This window comes from Xenopus laevis, chromosome 1S, assembly GCF_017654675.1.
Source record: "Xenopus laevis strain J_2021 chromosome 1S, Xenopus_laevis_v10.1, whole genome shotgun sequence".
Classification (NCBI taxonomy): Eukaryota; Metazoa; Chordata; class Amphibia; order Anura; family Pipidae; genus Xenopus; species Xenopus laevis.
In genome coordinates this window covers 186,273,223-186,296,167 of record NC_054372.1, presented here as the reverse complement: position 1 = coordinate 186,296,167, position 22,945 = coordinate 186,273,223, and the positions used below count along the sequence as shown (strand labels likewise).

The following is a 22,945-nucleotide window of genomic DNA, read 5'->3' as shown; positions in this document are numbered from 1 at the left end:
TTCCTTAAAAAATAGTCCCAAAAAATTGAAAAATTAAAGACTTTTAATTTTTCAGGGTTATAGGCTGCAAAAGATCGTTAATTTTTTCTGGGGTACCCGGCTTCCACCCTACATTTCCTACCTTCTGGCACATAAACTATACACTGGGCTTATATGTAGGACAATATAACAACTTTATTTTATTTAGGTTCCCTGGACTTGTGTAATGTAATGTATTTGCTGCAACATATACGTCCATTCAACGTTAACTTCCCGCCGTATGCAAATTAGGCAACGCTACTTCGCTTGCCGCAGTAACGATAGCGCAACTTTGCCAGCGTTCAACACACTGGACGCAACTTCGGATTTTAGTGAATTAGCGTTGCCCTGACGAATCTACGCCTGGCGAGGTGTTGCAAAGTGTTGCAAAGTGAGCGAAGCGGACGCTACCGCAAATTCGGCGCTTACTGAATCTGCCCCACAGTTTGAAACAGAATTATTACCCCTGGTGTGAACACAACTTGGTGGTTGGGGAAGCCCTAAAATTGTAATTCCTTAAATTCTACACTCTAGTGGGGATATATCTATTCACGATGCTTCTGGAGTCATTCTCCTGTGTTTAGAAATTGCCAGTGGGATTGAGGATTGAGTATTGGGGAATGATAAATGGCAAGAACAGTGGGAAACACCAGGACAACAGGAATTTGCTTGTGTGGGCTTATAGCCTGAATGTGAATGAGAGGGGCCTCAAAGCTCTGCTCATTTTCCTCCCATAACTATTCGTGTGGTGGGGATCATTGCGGGTCAGCAGATGAAGCTTCCGTGGTCAGGGGAGCATATGCCTTACCCATACGTTAACTTGTCTAGTCAGTGTTTACATGAGCACAAAAGTGTTTATACAACTCTGCTTCAATACATGCCGGCCTTTTGGAAGCCATTGTTTATCTCTATTGGAAGGAATTAGCCGGAGTCAGGGAGATGAAGAGTGAAGTGGGTGGTGAATTCCTTTTCTCACTTGCTGTTGACATGGACATTCTATAGGAGCGTGTATTCATTGCCTAAACACATTGTTGCCAATTGCACTGCTTTCTTTTTGCCACTAAACGTTTGCTGAAGGGTTAAAAAAAAAGTTGTCTTGCTCAGTAATTATAGTTTGCATGGAAGTATATTGTTATCTGAATGCAGTGGCTCACTGGGAAAAGCCGTAATAATAAAATAATAGTCATCTGGTACTGAAATTGTAATACATGTCCTCAACTTCAACGGTTAGTCAGAGGTGACCATAACTGATGTCACTTCCTGCCATGAGGTGCAGTGCCCAGAGGAGGCCATATCTGATGTCATTTCCTGCTAGGGCCGATTTACATAGTGGGTGCCCCTAGGCCTGCTGTCGTTCGTCGTCCCCTCCCCTTTATTCGCGCATATTTTCAGAGCAATGGGTTTAAAAACCCATTCCCAGTGTTTCTGAACCAATGTGGATGTGGTTGGACTTCATGCCGCCCGCTAAAATCCTGCTGCCCTAGGCCGGGCGTTGGTGACCTTTCCAAAAATCTGGGCCTGGTTTCAGCCGGAGCAGCTCGGTATTTGGAAGTGTTGTCTGGGAGAAACCTTCCTGTCCGGATTTCCAATTTAGGAAATCCGGACAGGACATTGAAAATAATGACATGACGATCAGCCAACCACTGATTGCAAAGTCACCAGTCCCGTCCCAACATCACCAGCCCCACCCCCAATCAGGGCCGGAACTAGGGTTAGGCAGAAGAGGCACTTGCCTAGGGCGCAAAGGCACAGGGGCACCAGGCACGTACCTCTTCTGACGCCTTCCCCTAGCTCTGACCGCTATGTTCAGAAGCTGTGGCTGAAGTTCTAGGTAGAGTATGGTTTTCTGCGCATGCGCACGCTCGCATTTTCTGCGCAGGCGCACTCGCGCTTCCTTGCCGCTCGCACACTTCTGCGCATGCGCGAGCGGCGGGAGTGAAGTACTTGGCCGGGTTGCCTAGGGCGCCCGACAGAGTAGGCCCGGCACTGCCCCCAATGCCACCGATCCCGTCCCACCTCCTACTTCATCCACCCTGCCTGTTTTCTGGCCCCAGAAAAGGTGGCAACCGTATTTCCTGCTCTAAATGAAAAGCAAAATAAACAAAGGAGCAGTGAAGTGACTGTAAATTTACAAGGGCTGAACATCAAATAAGTCCAGAGATGCCACTTCTTCTGCACATCAATAAACGCGCTTCTATGCGCTGATCCAATACAGGGGAGACATTTATTATATCAAAAGTGGCTTCTTTATTTAAACACACATAATCAGATTACAGCCGCGGGGTGCAAACTAAAGCGTTTCGTGCCTGTAGCTCGGCACTTCCTCAGATATTTGCGATGCCACTTCTTATGCCCTGCTTCACAAGTAACTGCAGCACTGCAAACTTGTGTGGCTTATCCCATAGGTTTCTGTTGATAAAATATTCTTTATAGTTTTTTTTTTTTTTTTTTTACTGTGTTGACTCTGCTTTCTACAGAGTCTATAGAGTAGTTGGGCTGCTTGGCCTTATCTGCCATCAGCTTCTGTGTTAACATTGTTTTTGTTAATTGATCTTTGTCAAGAAGGAATAGGATTCATTATTCGGAAACCCATTATCTTGGAAGGGCCGAATTACGGAAAGGCCATCTCCCATAGACGCAAATTTATCCAACTAATCTAAATTTTAAAAAAATTACTACATCTTTCTCTTTAATAATAAAGCATTACCTTGTACTTGTTCGAAACTAAGATATAATTAATCCTTATTGGAAGCAGAACCAGCCTACTGGCAGATTTATCAAAAATCGAATACATTTTTTCCATGATCACCCAAACTCTCGCATTCGAGTTATATTTTCGAAAACTCGAATGTCTTGTATTTATTAAGCGAAAAAAAAACCCAAAACTTGTAAATTCGAATGTAAAAATTTGACATCTAAAAGCAGGCGAGGTCATGTAGAAGTCATTGGTAGTTGTCCTAGGCAAAGCTCAAGTTTTTTGGTTGATTTGAGGGTTTTCATCTGAAACTAGATAAGTTCAAGTTTTCACTTGTCACTTAGGGGCACATTTACTAAGCTGAAGGATTTGAAGTTAAAAACCGTAGAATTTCGAAGTTTTTTTTGGGTACTTCGACCTTCGAGTACGACTTCAACTTCAATTCGAACGATTCGAAATAAAAATCATTCGGCTATTCGGCCATTCCATAGTCGAAGTACTGTCTCTTTAAAAAAAAAAAACTTTGACTACCTACTTTGCCACTTTAAACCTACCGGGCATCAATGTCAGCCTATGGGCTAACATAAGGGTTCTAAGCTTTTTTTGATCAAAGGAAAATCGTTCGATCGATGGATTAAAATCCTTCGGATCGTTCGATTCGAAGGATTTAATCGTTCGATTTTTCGTTCGATCAAAGTATTTGCGGTAAATCTCGAAGTCGAAGGATTTTACTTCGAGGGTCGAATATCGAGGGTTAATTAACCCTCGATATTCGACTCTTTGTAAATGTGCCCCTTAATCTTGATGTGCAATTGTATGTATGGTTATGAATGTTCTATTATTGTATTATTCCTCTTCAGTTCTAAATGTACTTTTTCAGTAGTACTAATAGCAGTATAGAAATACAAATATACATAGATCTATACCAATCTACAAAACATAGTTGTTAACATTCTACCATTCCTTGAAGGGTTCTGACATTGTTTAAATATTAAGCAGCTCTGGGACCAAGGAATAATTTATGACTTTACTTGAGCAGGTTATGTACCACTCAGTGGTCAGTAGGTGTCACTGTGAATTCACCCGATGAGCTGCAGCCTGTGACTTAAAGTAGTTGTTCACCTTTGAGATAACTTATAGTATGGAGTAGAGCCTGATATTCTGAGACAATTTGCAAATTGGTTTTCACTTTTTATTATTTAAGGTTTTTTAGTTATTTAGCTTTTTATTCCACAGCTCTTCAATTTGCATTTTAAGCAATCTGGTTACCAGGGTCTAAATTACCCTAGCAACCATGCACTGATTTGAATAAGAGACTGGAATATGAAAAGGAGAGGCCTTAATAGAATACATTCGTAGCCTTACAGAGCATTTTGAGAAGGGGGTCAGCGACGCCCATTTGAAAGCTGGAAAGAGTCAGAAGAAAAAGGCAAATAATTCAAAAAGTATAAGAAATAAATAATGAAGGCCAATTGAAAAGTTACTTAGAAATGGCCATTATAACATACTAAAAGTTAATTAAAAGGTGAACAACAAGTTCTTCCATGATTTTATACCTGGTTGTGCCCAATCCAGAAAGCTGTAAATTAGAGAAAAGCCATCTCCCATAGACTCCATTTTATCAAAATAATTCAATTTTTAAAAAAAAGCTTCCTTTTTCTCTGTAATAATAAAACTGTACCTTGTACTTGATATAAACTAAGATATAATTAATCCTTTATTGGAAGCAAAACCAGTCTATTGGGTTTATTTCATTTTTACATGATTTTCTAGTCAACTTAAGGTATGAAGATCTAAATTACAGAAAGGTCAATTATCCAGAAAGCCCCAGGTCCCGAGTATTCTGGAAAACCGGTCCCATAGCTGCACCAACATATTCTGCCTTTTGTGCGATGGAAGGATGCCTTCATCAAACATACAGAGCATAATACTTATATTCATTACCTTTCTGTTTATCATTGAGCTATGGTGGGGTATATGGCCACATGCAATTTAGAGCCTAGTAAATGTTTCTGCATATATATATATTTTTTATTCCTGTGGAATTGCCTCTTATGCCCTGTTCTGCCTCTTTCTCTAAGCATTGCAAGTGGGATCTCTAAAACTCATCAAGTTGTCTTGAGAAAGCAATAAGTTACAACCTCAGGAATGTCAGCAGATGGTTGAACTCAATCAGATCGACACCCTGAAGATCGTTGAGTAGTTTATTTCATACTGTGAATATTTGTTCAGTTCACATTGTCTGGCTGCTGAAACATGAAGAACACAGACCACCTATGTATATGGGTAAAGGCAACTGCCTGTGTGTAAGTCGCAAACTTATGAACTTCCCATACATAGTTGGTGAAATATTTCTCTCCCACAATTTCTATAGGACTTTCCACTTCCCTCACATTTTATACAGTACATTTTTGTTTTAATGGTCAAATTATTTACTGTATTACTGTATATGGCTGAGATGAAAATAAAAATCCACTTCCATTTGTATTTAGCCATTGTTTGCTCTCCCTTGTATCACCTGTTGGGAATCATGGTCGTGTGTCTTTTTTCACACTTTATTCCCTTTTTGAGGGCAATTCCTTGGAATTTAATAATGTATTTCCTTCTGGGAAAAATGTTGGAATTCTGGGGCTTGTTAAAGCAAACCATCACTATTTCTCTCTGCAAAATTAGGGTTGGAGAAGATCAGGCATTGGAGCTGTAATGTCTAGGGATGCACTGAATCCAGGATTCGGTTCGGGATTCGGCCAGGATTTGGCCCTTTTCAGCAGGATTCGGATTCGGGCGAATCCTTCTGCTTGGCCGAACCGAATCTGAATCCTAATTTCCATATGCAAATTAGGGGCAGGGAGGGAAGTCGTGTGACTTTTTGTCACAAAACAAATAAGTAAAAAATGTTTTCCCCTTCCCACTCCTAATTTGCATATGCAAATTAGGATTTGGGTTCGGTATTCGGCCAAAACTTTCGCGAAGGGTTTCGGAGTTTGGCTGAATCCAAAATAGTGGATTCAGTGCATCACTAGTAATGTCATCATAGAGAGAAAGAGAGCAGCAAACATGAAGCTGGCCATAGATGCAAAGATCTGATCGTTCGATCGGACTTCCCCATCTCCCAACCTGCCACTAACCATTCAGATCAAATAAAGTCGTAAAGAACAGATCAGCCGATGTTCTGCCCCTGACATCAATCGTACGAAAGTTATGTCTGACAAAAGCTGGTGACGGTCTCCCACTGAAAATCATCTGATCGGCAATACATGCAGAGATATTATCAGCAGCCGACAGAAATCTTTTAACCTGTCCGATCAACCGCTCTCCGTGGAACGAAAAATGTCGGGTCTCTCCACACATGGTCCGAAAATTGTACGAATCGAGGATTCGTACGATCGGATCTTTGCGTCTGTGGCCAGCTTAATTTACGATCAATCAATGGGTTGGTCCACACTAGTAGCATGTTAGTTGTGTGTATATACAGACCCATCTGCATGCTCCGCAATACATAGCCACCCGCCCTGCTTTCCCCACCAGTTCGGGAAGCTCGCTCTTAGGTAGGTAAGTGTAGGTAGGCTGGGGAGTGGGACAGAAGGCTAGTTACTGTAGTTTTTACAAATATAGAGGAAGTAGACCCTGTGGTCCGGGATCCCCGCAACTGTAGGGTCTGTTTCCCCTATATTTTCGCCACTGGTGTGTCCCAACCAATATCTTTATACCATGAGTTTCCACCTCTTTGGTAGTTGTGCAGGTTTGAAAATTCCCTCTGCTGGTTCACTGTCAGCCAGACATTAAAGTCTCATCTCCATAGTTAGGTTGGGTCCATCAAGTTCATCCCCTCCAAATGAAACCCACTCTCATACATTTACACCACCCCCTCCATACACTCACATAAACTGTATATACCAATATCTATACTAATTGTACATTTTAGTGTCACAATAGCCTTAGATATTATGCTTGTTCAAGAAATTATCCAAGCCACTCTTAAAGGCATTAACAGAATCGGCCATCACAACATCATCTTGAGAAAGGGCCTGGTAGGCCTGAAACATTGCCTTTTTGTATGCTATGGGCTAAATAAATTCTTCACTGAGCACTATTGCAAATGTAACAGTGTGCTGCTGGTAACTTCTTCAATGCATTGATGTGACCCTGTGACAGGATTGGGTCTTCCGGTACAGAACCTGACACAACAAACTGTTTTATTTTGGGAGGTGAGCGCTCCACATTTGTGACTCTGTATCACAACATCATCCGGCAGTGCATTCCACAACCTCACTATGAAAAATCACTTACTCTGCTTCAGATGAAGGTTCTGTTCCTCTAATCTAAAGGGGGTGGCCTCTGGTGCAATGATCCATTTTATGGAAAAAAAAGATCTTCTGGTATCTTGTCTCTAATGCTCTCTAATGTACTTATAAAGAGTGATCATGCCCCTTGGCAATCGTCTTTATTTTCCAGTTGTTGGCCTGATTGAACAGAAAGGCCATAGCGTATTACCACTTGTACGGTAACCATCTATTCATCCTAAAATAAAGGATATTGTATCTGTAACAATGGATAAAGCTATAACTCTATGCAGACATCCACCCGCAGTCTTGTTTCCTCAGCTAACAACAAAACTAGTTTGGGGTGTTATTTTTGCACTTATTCTCCTATTCTGAGCGAGAGGAAATCAATGTAGCTTTACTATAAAGCCTCTCTAATACTCCCAGAAAATGAGAGCAGTTAGGTGATACTGAATAGAAATCCTAGGGAAAACCAGAATGGAGCACATAGCTGCATAGAACCCTTTATGTAATTGTCCTGCAGGAGGTTGTTTTTCTACTTGTAGCCATTGTTTGCTCTCCCTTGTATCACCTGTTGGGAATCATAGTCTTGTGTCTTTTTTCACACTTTATTCGCTTTTTGAGGGCAATTCCCTGGAATTTGATAATGTATTTCCTTCTGGGCAAAATGTTGTAGTGCTGGGCGCTTGTTAAAGCCAGCCATCACTATTTCTCTCTGCCTTCAGAGAACAAGGTTTAATATCTTAACCTGTTATTTAAGTATGAAAATGACATTTCTTGTTAGACGTGAAAAGGAATTTCCCAAACAGGGAACAAGTTATAATTGTGCCATCTCTGATGGATTTGTCTGAAGTGCAACTCTATGCGGCTTGGACTGCAAGTGATGGAGAGGGGAAAATACGATTCTAGAACATTGGCCAAATATAAAACACCTCCTATCCCCGTCACGACTATTTCTGTTATTGGCTGAAGTGTGGAAGTCAGATTCCTGTTCGTTTTGTTCATGACTGTGGCCGTCTCTTCCTTCTGATGTGTGCCGGATACCCTGTTGTCCTATATATCAGCTTGGTAACATACATGGGAGCCCTTTTATTCGTTTAGGATATTTACTGCTGCTTTAATTGGCTCACCGAAATGACCTCAATAGTCTGTAAATGGGACATTTTTAGCAGTTATTGTAAATACAGTAGTCTCTGGCATTAACCAGTTCTTTCATATTTTCTGTCTTGTTGCATTGGAATGTTAGAAAGCTAAATGGACAAAGTCTATGTTTGATGGTCTAGTTTCATAGATGGAGAATGGCTAGTTAGTTGGATGGAAAAGTTACAGGTTCTGTCATCACTATGACTATTCTGTTTTTTTGTTTTTTTTCATTCCGCAATACTACACCATTCTGTACACTGCTTATTTAGGCAGCATTTATTATTCTCCCAAGGCCTCATATTGAAACAGTTGTAATTAGCAATAAAACCTGGCCTCTCTAAGCCCATAACTTATCCATGGAACACTCCTCTAGTTAACTTATGGCCCCATGTGTTGTGGTTACCAAAAAAAGTGCATCAGACAGAAAGGCACATTCACTCACATTGACACAGAATGAATAGTGCAATTTCGAGTGCAATCGCCATGTTTTTTTTCCAAGAATTTTAGTGCCATTGTGAGCATAATGCCGACATTGAATCAGACGTGATTGTGCAGATTCTGGATGAGTTAGGATATGAAATCAATATGATTCTTAGCATTGAAGGCTGCTAAACAAACTGATGTTTATGCGTTATTTTCTTTTGCAGAATCCGGTTAAGGGCATCCAGACTCGCATGAAATGACTCTGCAGCATGGCACAAAGACTGTAAGTTTATTTACTATATCTTGACCCTTGTTTGATGTCCCAAATATGTGTCTGTGGCTTCTCCAGCCTTTGTCAATTCTTTGGTTCAGTGGAAAATGGCTATAAATGGTTGGTGCAGTACAGGTATAGGATCAGCTGTCCGGAAACCCATTATCCAGAGAGCTCCGAAATAATGCTAGTTGCATTAAAGGAGAAGAAAAGGCTAAAATTAAGTAAGCTTGATCAGAAAGGTCTATATCAATATACCAGTAAACCCTCAAAGTAATGTTGCTCTGAATCCTCTGTCAAAAGAAATATGCATTTCTTTCCTTCTATTGTGTACTCATGAACTTCTGTATCAGACTTCCTGTTTTCAGCTTAAACTTCCAGGGCTAGGGCTTGAGCATGCTCAGTTTGCTCCTCTCTCCCTCTCCCCTCCCTTTTCCCCCTCCCTCCTCCTTTCCTTGCTGTAATCTGAGCCCAGAGCTATGAGTGAGCAGGGAGAGACTCAGGCAGGAAGTGATGTCACAACAAGCTAATATGGCAGCTGCTATCCTAAACAAAAAGAGAGCTTCTAGAGCTGTTTACTCAGATATGGTAAAGCATTCTGCAGAATAAATAGAGTTATAGCTTGCACTATTGTGGCTAATCTATTGGCAATAAACTGCTTCAGTAACTTTCCTTCTCCTTTAATGACCTCTTGTAGGTATATGCCCAAAGACTGGGTAGACACAGATAATACACAAGGATCCCTCACATACCTATGAGCCAGTCGTATCAGTGGGGCCCCACCAAGGTTAGGAGACATAGCCCAGTGATTTCTTTGCTATAAATTTTTATGACTTCCTATTTCTTGCAGGGAAGGGAAGTGCGACAGTGTTAGGGACATTAGCTAATTCTGGGATCATTCTAAATTGGCCACAGGGTGGGGTGAATGGGATTGACTTGTTGACAAGAAAACCTTAGATAAACAGGATTGCCTCTTCTGAACCCTCCACTTACAGCCCTACGCAGAGATTCTGAAGTGTGGGTGGGGTGGGATATCCTAAATACAATGCCATTAATGTGCTCGGATAGCCCTCGCTCTCTCAAGCAAACGGTTTCCAGCTGTCTCTTTCACATTGTCTCGCATTGGGACCTTTTCAACTGAAATTTCTTTAATGATTCTTTCTAGGAGAATATAACTAAAAAAACAGCCTAATTAGCCCACTCAATTAACCCAGTGTGGGTGGGGTGCTAGAAACCATGTGCCCAGTCCCACCGGTTTGACCAAATCTACAGAAACTAAAGCTTAGAATACTAGATAACATCCCTGTAAGATATTTTCATATCTACATAAATATCTGCACTTTAATTATAAGTGTTCAAGCAAGGGCAGATAAAAGGAACAGCAACATTAAAAATGAAAGTGTTTTAAAGTAATAAAAATATAATGCAGTGTTGCCCTGCACTGGTAAAACTGGTTTGTTTGCTTTAAAAACACTACTATAGTTTATATAAACAAGCTGCTGTGTAGCTATGGGGGCAGTCATTCAAGCACAGGATACACAGTAGATAACAGATAAGTACTACTATAGTTTATATAAACAAGCTGCTGTGTAGCCATGGGGGCAGCCATTCAAGCACAGGATACACAGTAGATAACAGATAAGTACTACTATAGTTTATATAAACAGGCTGCTGTGTAGCCATGGGGGCAGCCATTCAAGCACAGGATACACAGTAGATAACAGATAAGTACTACTATAGTTTATATAAACAAGCTGCTGTGTAGCTATGGGGGCAGCCATTCAAGCACAGGATACACAGTAGATAACAGATAAGTACTACTATAGTTTATATAAACAAGCTGCTGTGTAGCCATGGGGGCAGCCATTCAAGCACAGGATACACAGTAGATAACAGATAAGTACTACTATAGTTTATATAAACAAGCTGCTGTGTAGCCATGGGGGCAGCCATTCAAAGGAGAAAAGTCTCAGGTTACACAGCAGATAGCAGATAAGCTATGTAGAACATAATGGTGTTATCTGTTATCCACTATTTCATCTGTGCCATATTTTTGTACCTTTTTTCATTTTCCTCTACATAGCAAACTATAGTTGTGTTTCTGAAGCAAATACACCAGTTTTACCAGTGCAGGGCAACACTACATGATATCTTTATGACTTCAAATAAAAACTTTCATTTTTTGGTGTTACTGTCCCTTTAAAGGAGAACTAAAGCTTAACTAAAGAAGTAGGTAGAAATGTTGTACATTATGTTTTGAGCATCTGTACCAGCCCAAGGCAACCACAGCCCTTTAGCAGTAAAGATCTGTGTCTCCAAAGATGCCCCAGTAGCTCCCCGTCTTCTTTTCTGCTGATTCACTGCACATGCTCTGTGCTGCTGTCACTTACTGAGCTTAGGGACCCACTCACAATATACAGTACACATAGAATAGAAATGTCACAATATAAGGCTGATTAGTAATTAATACAGATAATTACTACATGGCAGCACAGAAACCAGTGCAATTAGCATCAGAATTTAATAATCAGCAAACCTGTAGCATCAGCTTATATTACAGCCAGGGAAGCTCATTTTCTGCTGGATAATTAGTGACGAGCCCTAAGCTTAGCTTCTCAACAGCCAATCAGAGCCCACTGAGCATGTGAGTGTCACAGACACTTTCCAAGATGGTGACCCCCTGTGACAAGTTTGAAGTCCTGGATCATTGCTGCTATTGACAAGCCGAAACTTTAGGCTGGTGCAATAAGTTAATTATTCAAAAAAAATAGAATTTTAGTTCATCTTTAAGCCAGTGCTTAAAGCCAGATGCTATGTTGATTTTCTACAATTATTAGCTGCTGGTGATGCTGGGGCTTCCCAAGGAGGAGTTAACAAGAGAAATGATATCCTGCACAAAACTGTGATAAATGCAAATTTTACGGACCATTCAGGCTTTTGTGCAACGTTTAGAGGATTAGTACATCTTCCTGTGTGAGTTTATTGATGCTGATAACTTTCACTGGAGAGGCTTAAATTGGCCTTTTGATCACAGGCACTTTGTTATGGCACGGGTCAAGAACGTCCTAAATTCACAAATTGGGAGTCTTTAAATGAGCTCCTAAATCTTGTGCTCCAGATCTGTGACCTTTTGCGAGAGGCCCTTCAAGCTGACCAGCAGAGGAAACCTGAACATTCTCCGATGATTAATGTACTGGCTGTGAGTCACAGATAAAAAGAATGGAGATACAGGGCACTCTGTTCATGAGCCAGGCTTTTGCTTGAGAAGAAAGTCTTTCACTAGTGTCCCTTGTGAATTCACTAGTCACCAAAGAAAATTGCAGTTATGAGTCAGTGGAGGAGCTCAGTCACCCGTGGAACAGCATTGCTTGTAAACATGGGCTTCACAGGCACAACACTTGAAATCTAAAAGCCTGTATTTAATGTTAACCTACTGGCACTATATGAATAAATGATTATGATATGTTATTATTGTTGCAATGACAAATATGGGATCTGTTATCCAGAAACCCGTTATTCAGAAAGCTCTGAATTAGGAAAAGTCTGTCTCCCATAGACAACATTTTATCCAAATAATGCAAATGATTTCAAAATGATTCTCTGTAATGATAAAACAGTCTATGAGTAAGTGCCCCAATAGGCACACACACGTTAGGCTTTTATCTGTTATGTCCTAATTAAGGATTTTTGTTTTTTTAACCATTTCTAGTTGATGCTTTTGGAAAAACTCACAATTTTTGTTTTTGCTTCACATACATTTACCCATAGACTGGGGTGGACCGTGAACAGTCTCTCTCCCATTATTATTGTTTATTTATGTTACTGGACTTCAATATACTTTGGTAGGGCTGATATTTCTGTTGGCATCTTGTACGTGTTCTTTAAATGATAAAACAGTAGCTTGTACTTGATCCGAACTAAAATACAATTAATCCTTATTGGAGGCAAAACAATCCTATTAGGGTTATTCAATGTATAAATGATTTTCTAGTAGACTTAAGGCATGGAGATCCAAATAACAGAAAGGTCCAATATTTGGAAAACCCCCTGAGCATTCTGGATAACAGGTCCCATTACCTATAATATTATTCTAATTATTATCAACACCTATTTATAGAGTACAACATCAGTGCAGTATACTGATTAGTGGTTTCCCAAGTACAGACTAGTTTGTTCCTTATTTGTTCTCATTAGTCCAGTTCATAATTCTCTTCTTTGTGTCAATGCACTTTAGGTCCTAGATATAAAACTTATACATTTCCATAATTTCGTATGCCTTTTGAAGAAAGTTTTATAAATGTTTTATGGTGATTTACAAGGGTGTACACATCATACATAACTAATACTTACCAGTACCAATAATTAATGGAGCCTAGCTCATTAGCTCCTACACATTGAACTTTATAGACAATGCTTCCTCTTTAACATCACTTTGGGGCTTATTTATTAAACTCCAAATGCGAAAAACCAGAAAAATTCATGTTTTTTTTTTTTACTATTTAATCCAAATTTTTAGTGAAAAAAAACAAAAACCTCTAATTTTTCGGGATTTATTATACCCCAAGGATGGAAAAAGTCTGAATCTGAAAATCTGGCATCTCAGACCTGCCGAGGTTGCATATAAGTCAATAGGAGAATTTTCGAAGATATCCTGATCTGCGCTGAGTTTTGTGCAATAATCCGAAGATTTCATGGTTTTCGGGGTCGCAGTCGTTTTCAGAAAATAATGAGATAAATTCGGACTTTGATAAATGGGCCTTCGCTGTCTTTTACATTACTTTATGTCCTTTCTACCTAAAATTCAGTGTTTTTTGCTCCAGAATTCCAGTGTATTTAAGGGGACAAGAAATCACCTCAGATAATGCCAGTGATTAACTGGTTTAGTGAGTGGTATTCATCTGGTATAACTTGAGCCAGTGGCTGAAGGGACAGCACGTGGGCCAGACACGACCATCACATACATCTCACACTGCCCCAGGCAGTTTCAGTTCAGCAGAATTTGGTGCATATGGGTACACTTTGCTAGGATATTTTTGTACTTTCTATTTGGTCAATAACTGTTAGGTGAAGGGCTCTTTTGTGCCCTAAGGTGGGCAGATTTAAGATGCTGGTTTGGTATCTTATCTGTCTCTGTATCAGGCCCTCCGACAGGCCCACCCAGCTGATATCTGGCTAAAAATTGGGCATATATCGATTGTACAGGTTGAATGGACTGCTTCGGCTAGTTAATGTTGTTCTTGCTCCGAAGGCTCTTATTCCCACTGTTGTATTCTGATTGTTTGGCCCTAAGGCCAATGATCTGATTAGCTCAATATTGCCCACCTTAAGATGGACATGCAGGGGGAAAGATTTGTTTGTTTGGTGACCTCAGCAGATGAGCAGATCTTATAGTGTATGGCCATCTTACTTTGTCCTTCATTTGCAGTACTTTGGTACAGTCATATGAAAAAGTTTGAAACCCCTTTTGCAAATGTAACAGCCTCTAGACGCCTCCTATGGCCTTTGATGAGTGTCTGGATTCTGGATGTGGCTATTTTTGACCATTCGTCCATACAAAATCTCTCCAGTTCAGTTAAATTTGATGGCTGCTGAGCATGGACAGTCTGCTTCACATCATCCCATAGATTTTCCATGATATTCAAGTCGGGGGACTGTGACGGCCATTCCAGAATATTGTACTTCTCCCTCTGCATAAATGTCTTTGTAGATTTCCAAGTGTGTTTAGGGTCATTGTCTTGTTGGAATATCCAACCCCTGTGTAACTTCTACTTTGTGACTGATGCTTGACCATTATCCTGAAGAATTTGTTGCTATTGGGTTGAATTCATCCGACCCTCGACTTTAACAAGGGTCCCAGTCCCTGAACTAGTCACACAGCCCCACGGCATGATGGAACCTCCACCAAATCTGACAGTAGGTAGCGTGTGTTTTTCTTGGAATGCGATGTTCTTCTTCCTCCATGCAAATCGCTTTTTGTTATGACCAAATAACTCAATTTTTGTCTCATCAGTCCAAAACATTTTGTTCCAAAATGACTGTGACTTGTCTAAATGAGCTTTTGCATACAACAAGCGACTCTGTTTGTGGTGTGAGTGCAGAAAGGGCTTCTTTCTCATCCCCCTGACATACAGATGTTCTTTGTGCAAATTGGGCTGAATTGTAGAACGATGTACAGATACACCATCTGCAGCAAGATGTTCTTGCAGGTCTTTGGATGTGATCTTTGGGTTGTCTGTAACCATTCTCACAATCCTCTGCATATGCCGCTCCTGTATTTTTCTTGGCCTGCCAGACCTGGGTTTTACAGCAACTGTGCCTGTGGCCTTCCATTTCCTGATTCCATTCCTTACAGTTGAAACCACACTTTTTCCCGTTTGATTTAATTTCATACAACTGAATACTGTTTCACTAAAAATCTTTGTTCAGAAAACACCCCAGTACTCCTGGGAAATGAAAGACATACCACTGTTATCTTTTTTGTTGAAAGTGGAGTTAATTATTATGCAGGCTGAGAGGGGTTCCCAAACTTTTTCATAAGACTATAAATGCATGCTTGTTATGTATGTTGTCTAAATGCTCCAGAATTCAAGCAGAATTGCTTGCAAGAGGCACGTTTGACCATTTTGTTAGACAACATGTAATATTCAGTTTCATGTAGGGATGCACCGAATCCACTTTTTTGGATTTGGCCGAACCCCCGAATCCTTCGTGAAAGATTAGGCCGAATACCGAAACGAATTCGAACCCTAATTTGCATATGGAAATCAGTGAGGGGGAGGGGAAAATAGTGGCGCGGTTAAAAAAATTTTTACTTCCATGTTTTGTGACGAAAAGTCACATGATTTTAAGGATTTGGATTCGGTTCGGCCAGGCTCAAGGATTCGGCCGAATCCGAATCCTGCTGAAAATGGCGTTATCCTGGCCGAATACCGAGTCATGAGCTACTTTTTCTCTTGTAGGTTTCTGCATTGGGACTGGATCCATCTGGTGCACGGCTGGCGACTGGTGGATATGATTATGACGTTCGATTTTGGGATTTTGCAGGAATGGATGCCTCCCTACAGGCATTTAGATCCCTCCAGCCATGTGAATGGTAGGTTTTTCTTACAGCTTGTCTGTGATACTTGTAGAGTGCTGGTAGTGGGTGGTAATCTGACTTTTGTCTGGACACCACATGTGATATTAGCAGGGAAATATTCCTATTTCACACTTCTCAGTCTTTGCCTTCCTGAAACCACAGTAATTCCTTACCAATTACCTTAAATTGCAGTCCATCCAATTTATCTGTCTGTAAATCTATAATGTTGTTTCCCAGTTCCTATAATAGGTGTAAATGTCCTGCTTTCCCCATCTCCTCCAATATGTTTTCTAATCTAGATATTTCTTAACAACCCCCATTAACTTTCTTGCACCTACTGACTGTATTTGAAATGTAAAGATGTAAAGGCTGAACATTCATTTAAACAAAAGGGTGCTAGTGCCCAGCCTTAAGGATATTAGAACTTGTGGAGGCTATTTATCAACTATCTCATTTTAGTGTTTTTGAGGTTTTTGAAACCACGACTAAATGGACTTTGTTTTCTAAAGACCACTAATGTCATGAAATTTATTAAAATATACAAAATTCAAGTTTTTTTGAGAATTACTAGCAAACCCCCCCCCCCTTAAAAGTCTGAATTGATTTAAAATGGTCCAGTAGGATCAGTGCCGCTCCCATTAACTTCTATAAGACCATGACAACTTTGCCAAATTTTTGTATTAGGGGTTGTTTTGTGTTTTTTACACTTAATAAATCTCAAGTTGTTAACATTTTCAAGAAATATTAAAAAAACCACCCATTTATAGAGATTTGTGTAAAAAATTTAAATTCTATTGTTAGTACATCAGGCCGATATATAGGTATGGGACCTATTATCCAGAAAGCTCTGGACCTGTGGTTTTCTGGATAATGGATGTTTCCATAATTTACCCCATAGGCTGGTTTTGCTTCTAATAAGTATTAATTATATCTTAGTTTGGATCCAGTACAAGTTACTGTTGTAACATTTGATTATAATGGCGTCTATTTGAGACGGCCTTTCCTTAATTCAGATAACAGGTTTCAGGATAATGGACGCAATACCTGTACATATGCATTTTGTTCATTTTCCATAAATTATTGTGCTCAAAGAAAGATGACCGTGTTCAGTTCCAGGTTCCAATTTTGGTGTTGAATCCATGTTGTCTTATCACCAAAAACATCAACAGTGTTACTGGATTGGGACTCATTGTTACAATAATATGCTGTACAGTTCTGCATAGTAGTGATGTGCAGGTCGGGTCCACACCTGACTCCCAGGTTCCTTCTCCGACCAGCCCCGAAGGGGTGAGGCAAGCAGGCGCGCGGCTATAAAACTCAAAGACGGAACCGGCAGTGCAAGGTGGCGGGCAGGGAGAGCAATTAGAAGAGTTCGACCCGGACCTGTCCACCACACGTAAATGGGGCTGCATGGTTGACCGAACGCGTTCCGACCCGCGAGTCCCGAGGGTATCGGACTGGCCCGCACATCACTACTGCATAGGGATATTTATGAATAAATATAATGGAGAGTTGTCTGCAATCACTTCCCATTATTGCCAGGGAGAATACAGTAGTTTCCAATCTAGTTCATTCTGTAAATGTTCAGCCTATCCATGTGAGACAAGCTTACTGGTAAGCCATACTGCAATTACCATTGGGTAACATGTTCTATAATTAACGGACATTTATGATCTTACCTTGTAGCTTCCTAATAGGAAACCTAAAGGAGCACTGCTTAGATCACATGGGGTATCACCAACCAACAGGGGCCAAAATGGAACTCTTCAATGCAGGATCAACTCTTTTGTTGTTCTTATTGCCTTTACAGAGATAACTAAATGTAATTGTTCAGTAATATACGATGGTACAGGGACACTTTAGGCTAGGGCCACACGTGGGCCGAAAACTGCTCACTGTAATCCGCTGCCCGATTTTAGCGGAGAGGATGCTACTGCTTGCGGTAGGGTGGAAATCAGGCAACGGATTTTAGCAATTTTCGGTCCCTGTGTGACCCTAACTGAAGACCAGTTCAACCTTGTTCTTTACGTTAGCAATTTAGAGCACTTTGTAGAGATATCAAAGCTGTAAGTGAAAGTGAAAGGTTCCTGTTTATCATTCAGGCTGTTTATCACAAACACTAGGGGGCAGATTTATTAAAGGTCGAACTGAAATTTGATTTTCTAATTTTTTTATGGTCAAAACTCTCCAATTCGAATTGTGAATTATCCAAACTCGATTCGATAGCTCTGGCCCTTTAGAAATTTGAATTTGACTATTTGCCACCTAAAACCTGCCGAGTTCAGGTATAAGTCAATGGGACCAATTTGGACATGTTACTAGCCTACTAGCCTTCCTGACATTCAAGGTTTCTCAAATCGAATTTAGTCGAATTTGATTTAGATATTTGATTTTTTTTTTAATAAATAACCCCTGAAACAAATTTGGCGTATATTCAAATTTATTAGAGTAAAAAAAAAACTCAAATGAATTCTAAATTTGACTAAATGTTCCTATAACTGAGATGCACAAGGAATTTAAAACAAAACAAACTAAATGATGTATTCCTCTGAATGTTCTATTTTTGAGAAATACCTATTTTTTTCCCTCTGTTTCAACACTCACTGAGCAGTCTGCTATTAAAGTATTGTATTTCAATACTGATTTATAGAGAAATATTAAGATCAGGGGTGGCAAAATGTGGGAAATTTGATACTTTTTTGAAATTCCAGTGTAATATTCCCAACCTGCTTTTAATTAGATCCATGCTGGGTGATCACCCTGTTTGCATTTGGATGATAAATGGTTGTTGGAAATAGATGTTTTGTTTTCTTTTATCAGAATTATTTAGTTGCCAGAGGATAGGGAGCTAATTGTTTAACTCAGGCATCTAAATAGCTAAAGGAGACATTTACCTTTAAATTCTCTTAGATAATGTTACAAATGTAAGAAATCGAAACTAGAAGCTGGTCTTCATTTCTAGTTTTTTGCCTTAAATAGTTAACCTTTTTGTCCATGTGAAACTTGGAGGCATTCATTATTATCTCTAGTGATGGGCGAATTTATGTGCCAGGCGCGAATTTGCGGCGAATTTGTGGGATTCGCCGCCAGCGAATAAATTCGCGAAACGCCGCGAAAACTTGCGGCAAAATTTTTTTTAAAAAAAGGGGCGCCCGCATCAAAAACGGGCGCCGGTGTCAAAAAATGTTTCGCAGATTTTTTGCCGCTTCACGAATTTTGCGTGAAATTCGCAAATTTTTCGGCGAAGTGAGACGGCGCAAATTCGCCCATCACTAATTATCTCTCTTCTTTTAATTATAAAAATTAGTTTGCTTTAGTACAGGTATGGAACAGGTATGGAATCTGTTACCCAGGTTGTCTGTCATAGACGCCATTTTATCTAAATAATACAATATTTTAAAAATCATTTCCTTTTATTCTGTAAAGATAAAACAGTAGCTTGTACTTGATCCAAACTGAGATATAATTAATCCTTATTGGAAGCAAAACCAGCTTATTGGATTTATTTAATGTTTACATGATTTTCTAGTAGACTTAAGGCATGAAGACCCAAACTATGGAAAGATAGGTTATCTGAAAACCCCCAGGTTCTGAGCATTCTGCATAACAGGTCCCATACTTGAACTTTTTTTTCATGAAACCTATCATACTGCATATTGTATATGGCAAAAAGTATCCAGGCATCTGCCTGTCTAATATCTTATTAATAAACCAAGGGGCTTAATATGAATTTGGTCCTTACTTTGGGAAGGCTTGCCACTAGATGTTGAACATTGTTGGAAGATTTGGCTACAAGGGTGTCCGTGAATTTGGGCACTGGTGTTGGGGATCAGGCCTGACCACAGATCATCTCACTGGAAGGCTTAAGAGCAGGACTTTGGGCAGGCCAGCCAGGTTCTTCCATTCCCATCTGGGCAAACCCATTCTACAGAACTTAAAATTGTCAAAAATCATCAATGTAATTGTACGCTGTATGTGCAGGACCAATTTCTAAAACCTGGTTCCAAACTGACCCTGGTCAGCAACCTACATAATTACCTTCTCTGACACACTAATGATATGACCAGCAACTGCCTTATCCACAACCTCACCAGCTTTCAAAGTGATATCATTAGAAGGGGGAGGTGACTGGAAAAAGAAAACAGCAAAAAAAAAGACCTGTTCCTATACCTACACCCGCAAGTCCTACCCACAAATTACATACTTTATTGCTTCTAATTTTTTTTTAACAAATATTTTTTATTGAAAACATTTTTTTGACATACAAAAAAAAAACAAACAATCCCAAACACAAAAGGCACTTTAAAGTACATGTTTAACCTCCTACAGCATATGTGATAAAATGACCGTATATGTTATACCTAGTTCCGTCTTTACTTGTTCCTTTTAATATCAGTCATAAATTGCGTGCCTTTAATAAACTGCTTTAACCTCAAACTGCTGTTATTCTCATTAATGAGTCTGTGAGATTCAGAAGAGCAGAAATTAAAAGAGCAAAGGGAAAGTACTTCTTATTGCACACATGTAGACAAGTATAACTATGCTACTGGAAGATGTTCATCTACCCAAACTGACCAAATCTTTTCAAATTTATTGGGGCATCCACAATTATAAAAGGTGGTTCTGTATAACGGGAGGCTTTGGTTAATCAGATCAAGCCATTAGCGGTCTTGTCGGTGGGAGGCTGGACCTCCATTTCATGGCTATCAATCTTTTTGCCTGTATGAACAGAAAGGTTCACAGATGCTTTTCTGCTGTAGAGGGGGGTTGCTTCTAATTTTGAATTCCACAGTGAGTGTTCTACCTCATCATCATTTATGTATATCAGACTGAGGACGTGTTTTAAATTGGGATAATTTTGGATAAAAAAAAAATTTCTGAATCCTTTCGACCTTCTTGGTTCATCAAAGCAGACGTATGAGAAGGCAGTTAATTAGTTATCCTTTCCAAGTTAAATCTTCTATAGGCTAAATCTTCCGTATGTTAAACCTGATCTGTAAGTTTAGCACTACAGGAGGTGCTTATAGCACATTTTTGTCTATGCATTCATCCGATGGGATTTTCCATCCTTCCCGATTGATATTGGAGCCTCAATCAAATATCCGTAAGTGTAAATAATCAAGTAATATCTTGTCTGATATGAGAACTGAGCATGCTCATTAGCCAACAGCCAAAGTGAATTCCTGAGGGAGGGGGCTGAGTGGGTTAGAGGAGGAGAAGGAATTCTAAATGATTTAGGGGATGCTGCAGCCTTACTGTTAACCTTTTAACAACCAGAGTAGCAGGTATCTGAAGATTTCAAAGAGGGTTCACTGATTAATTTTTTCTGTGGGGGGTTTACATATTATGTTTTTTTTTAATGTGCTTTAACTTCACTATTAGCTTTTTTTTAGTTTTCTGTAGCTTATAAACCATTTACATGAATTATCTAAATATATTAACTCTGTTTCCATTTGAACAGTCATCAAATAAAGTCCCTTCAGTACAGCAACACTAGGGATGTTATTATTGTGGTGGCTGGCAACTCCCAAGCTAAAGTGCTTGACCGAGATGGATTCCCAGTTATAGAGTGTGTTAAAGGAGACCAGTACATAGTGGACATGGCAAATACCAAGGTAAGTAAAGAGTAAGTATTCACTATTCATACTATTATTTGTGCTGGCTTGTTTACCGGAGTACTAGAAGACTAGGGCCAGACAGAGCTGAAATCCGCAGGCCAGTTCGTGTCCCTACCATGAGCAGTACCCTCCTTTTTTCACTTCCAGATCCCTTGTGTTGGCTGTGATGCAAACACACTAAAGGGTTTTCTCCATAATCTGGAGGAGGATACTGCTTGTGGTAGGGACTGAAATTGACCTGTGCATTTCAGCAGGCTGATTTTGGCCCCATCTGGCCCTAGCCTAATTTAATTGATATTCTAGTGGGTTTTCAAGTGGACCTGTCACCTCCCATGAATATAAAAAACACCTTAAAGGTATACTGTCATGGGAAACACATGTTTTTTTTTCAAAACACATCAGTTAGTGCTGCTCCAGCAGACTTCTGCACTGAAATCCAATTCTCAAAAGAGCAAACAGATTTTTTTATAATCAATTTTGAAATCTAACATAGACATATTGTCAGTTTCACAGCTGCCCCCAGTCATGTGACTTGTGCCTGTACTTTAGGATGGAACTACTTTCTGGCAGGCTGTTATTTCTTCTACTTAATGTAACTTAATGTGTCTCAGTGGGACTTGGCTTTTACTTTTGAGTTCTGTTCTTATATTACCAGGGAGCTGTTATCTTGTGTTAGGGAGCTGCTATCTGGTTACCTTCCCATTGTTCTGTTGTTAGGCTGCTTGGGGGGGGGGGGAGGTGGTGATATCACTCCAACTTGCAATACAGCAGTAAAGAGTGACTGAAGTTTATCAGAGCACAAGTCAAATGACTCGGAGCAGCTGGGAAACTGACAATATGTCTAGCCCCATGTCAGATTAAAAAATTAAATTAAAAAAATATCTATTTCCTCTTTTGAGAAGAGGATTTTAGTGCAGAATTCTCCTGGAGCAGCACTATTAACTGATGCGTTTTGAAAAAAAACATGTTTTCCCTTGATAGTACCCCTTTAATAGATGCAAACCGCATCTTCCAAGAAGCTGTTATTGACCTCTGCTATCTCTGTAAGTGCATCTGTTATTCCACAATCCATGCTGTATTTTCGGAGGAGGAAGGCGCCATATTGATCCATCTTTCCCGATGACGTTGGTCCTGCACCACCGCGTCTTGTGCATGCTCAAGAAATGGACTGACTGCATACAGTATACATGCGAGTCTATTGCAGAGTGACGTGTGCGTATTCTCATTTAAACTGCGCCTGATTCTTAGCTTTAACCGGGGAGGGGGAGACTGAAAGGAGCCGTGACGTGGATTACGTGGAGACCCCTCTATGCCTAAACCGTAGAGGCGGAGTCAATTAATTTTGATTGACAGCTCAATCAGATTATTGGCTATATCTTTGGAAACACTGATTTAAAAAAAGTGCTGGTTTGAGTA

The 22,945-nt window shown here is 40.0% G+C and overlaps 1 pseudogene; it reads left to right on the top strand.

Annotated features, from left to right (window-relative positions):
* LOC108705406 overlaps positions 1–22,945 on the top strand; it is a 171,991-nt pseudogene that overhangs the window by 3,401 nt on the left and 145,645 nt on the right.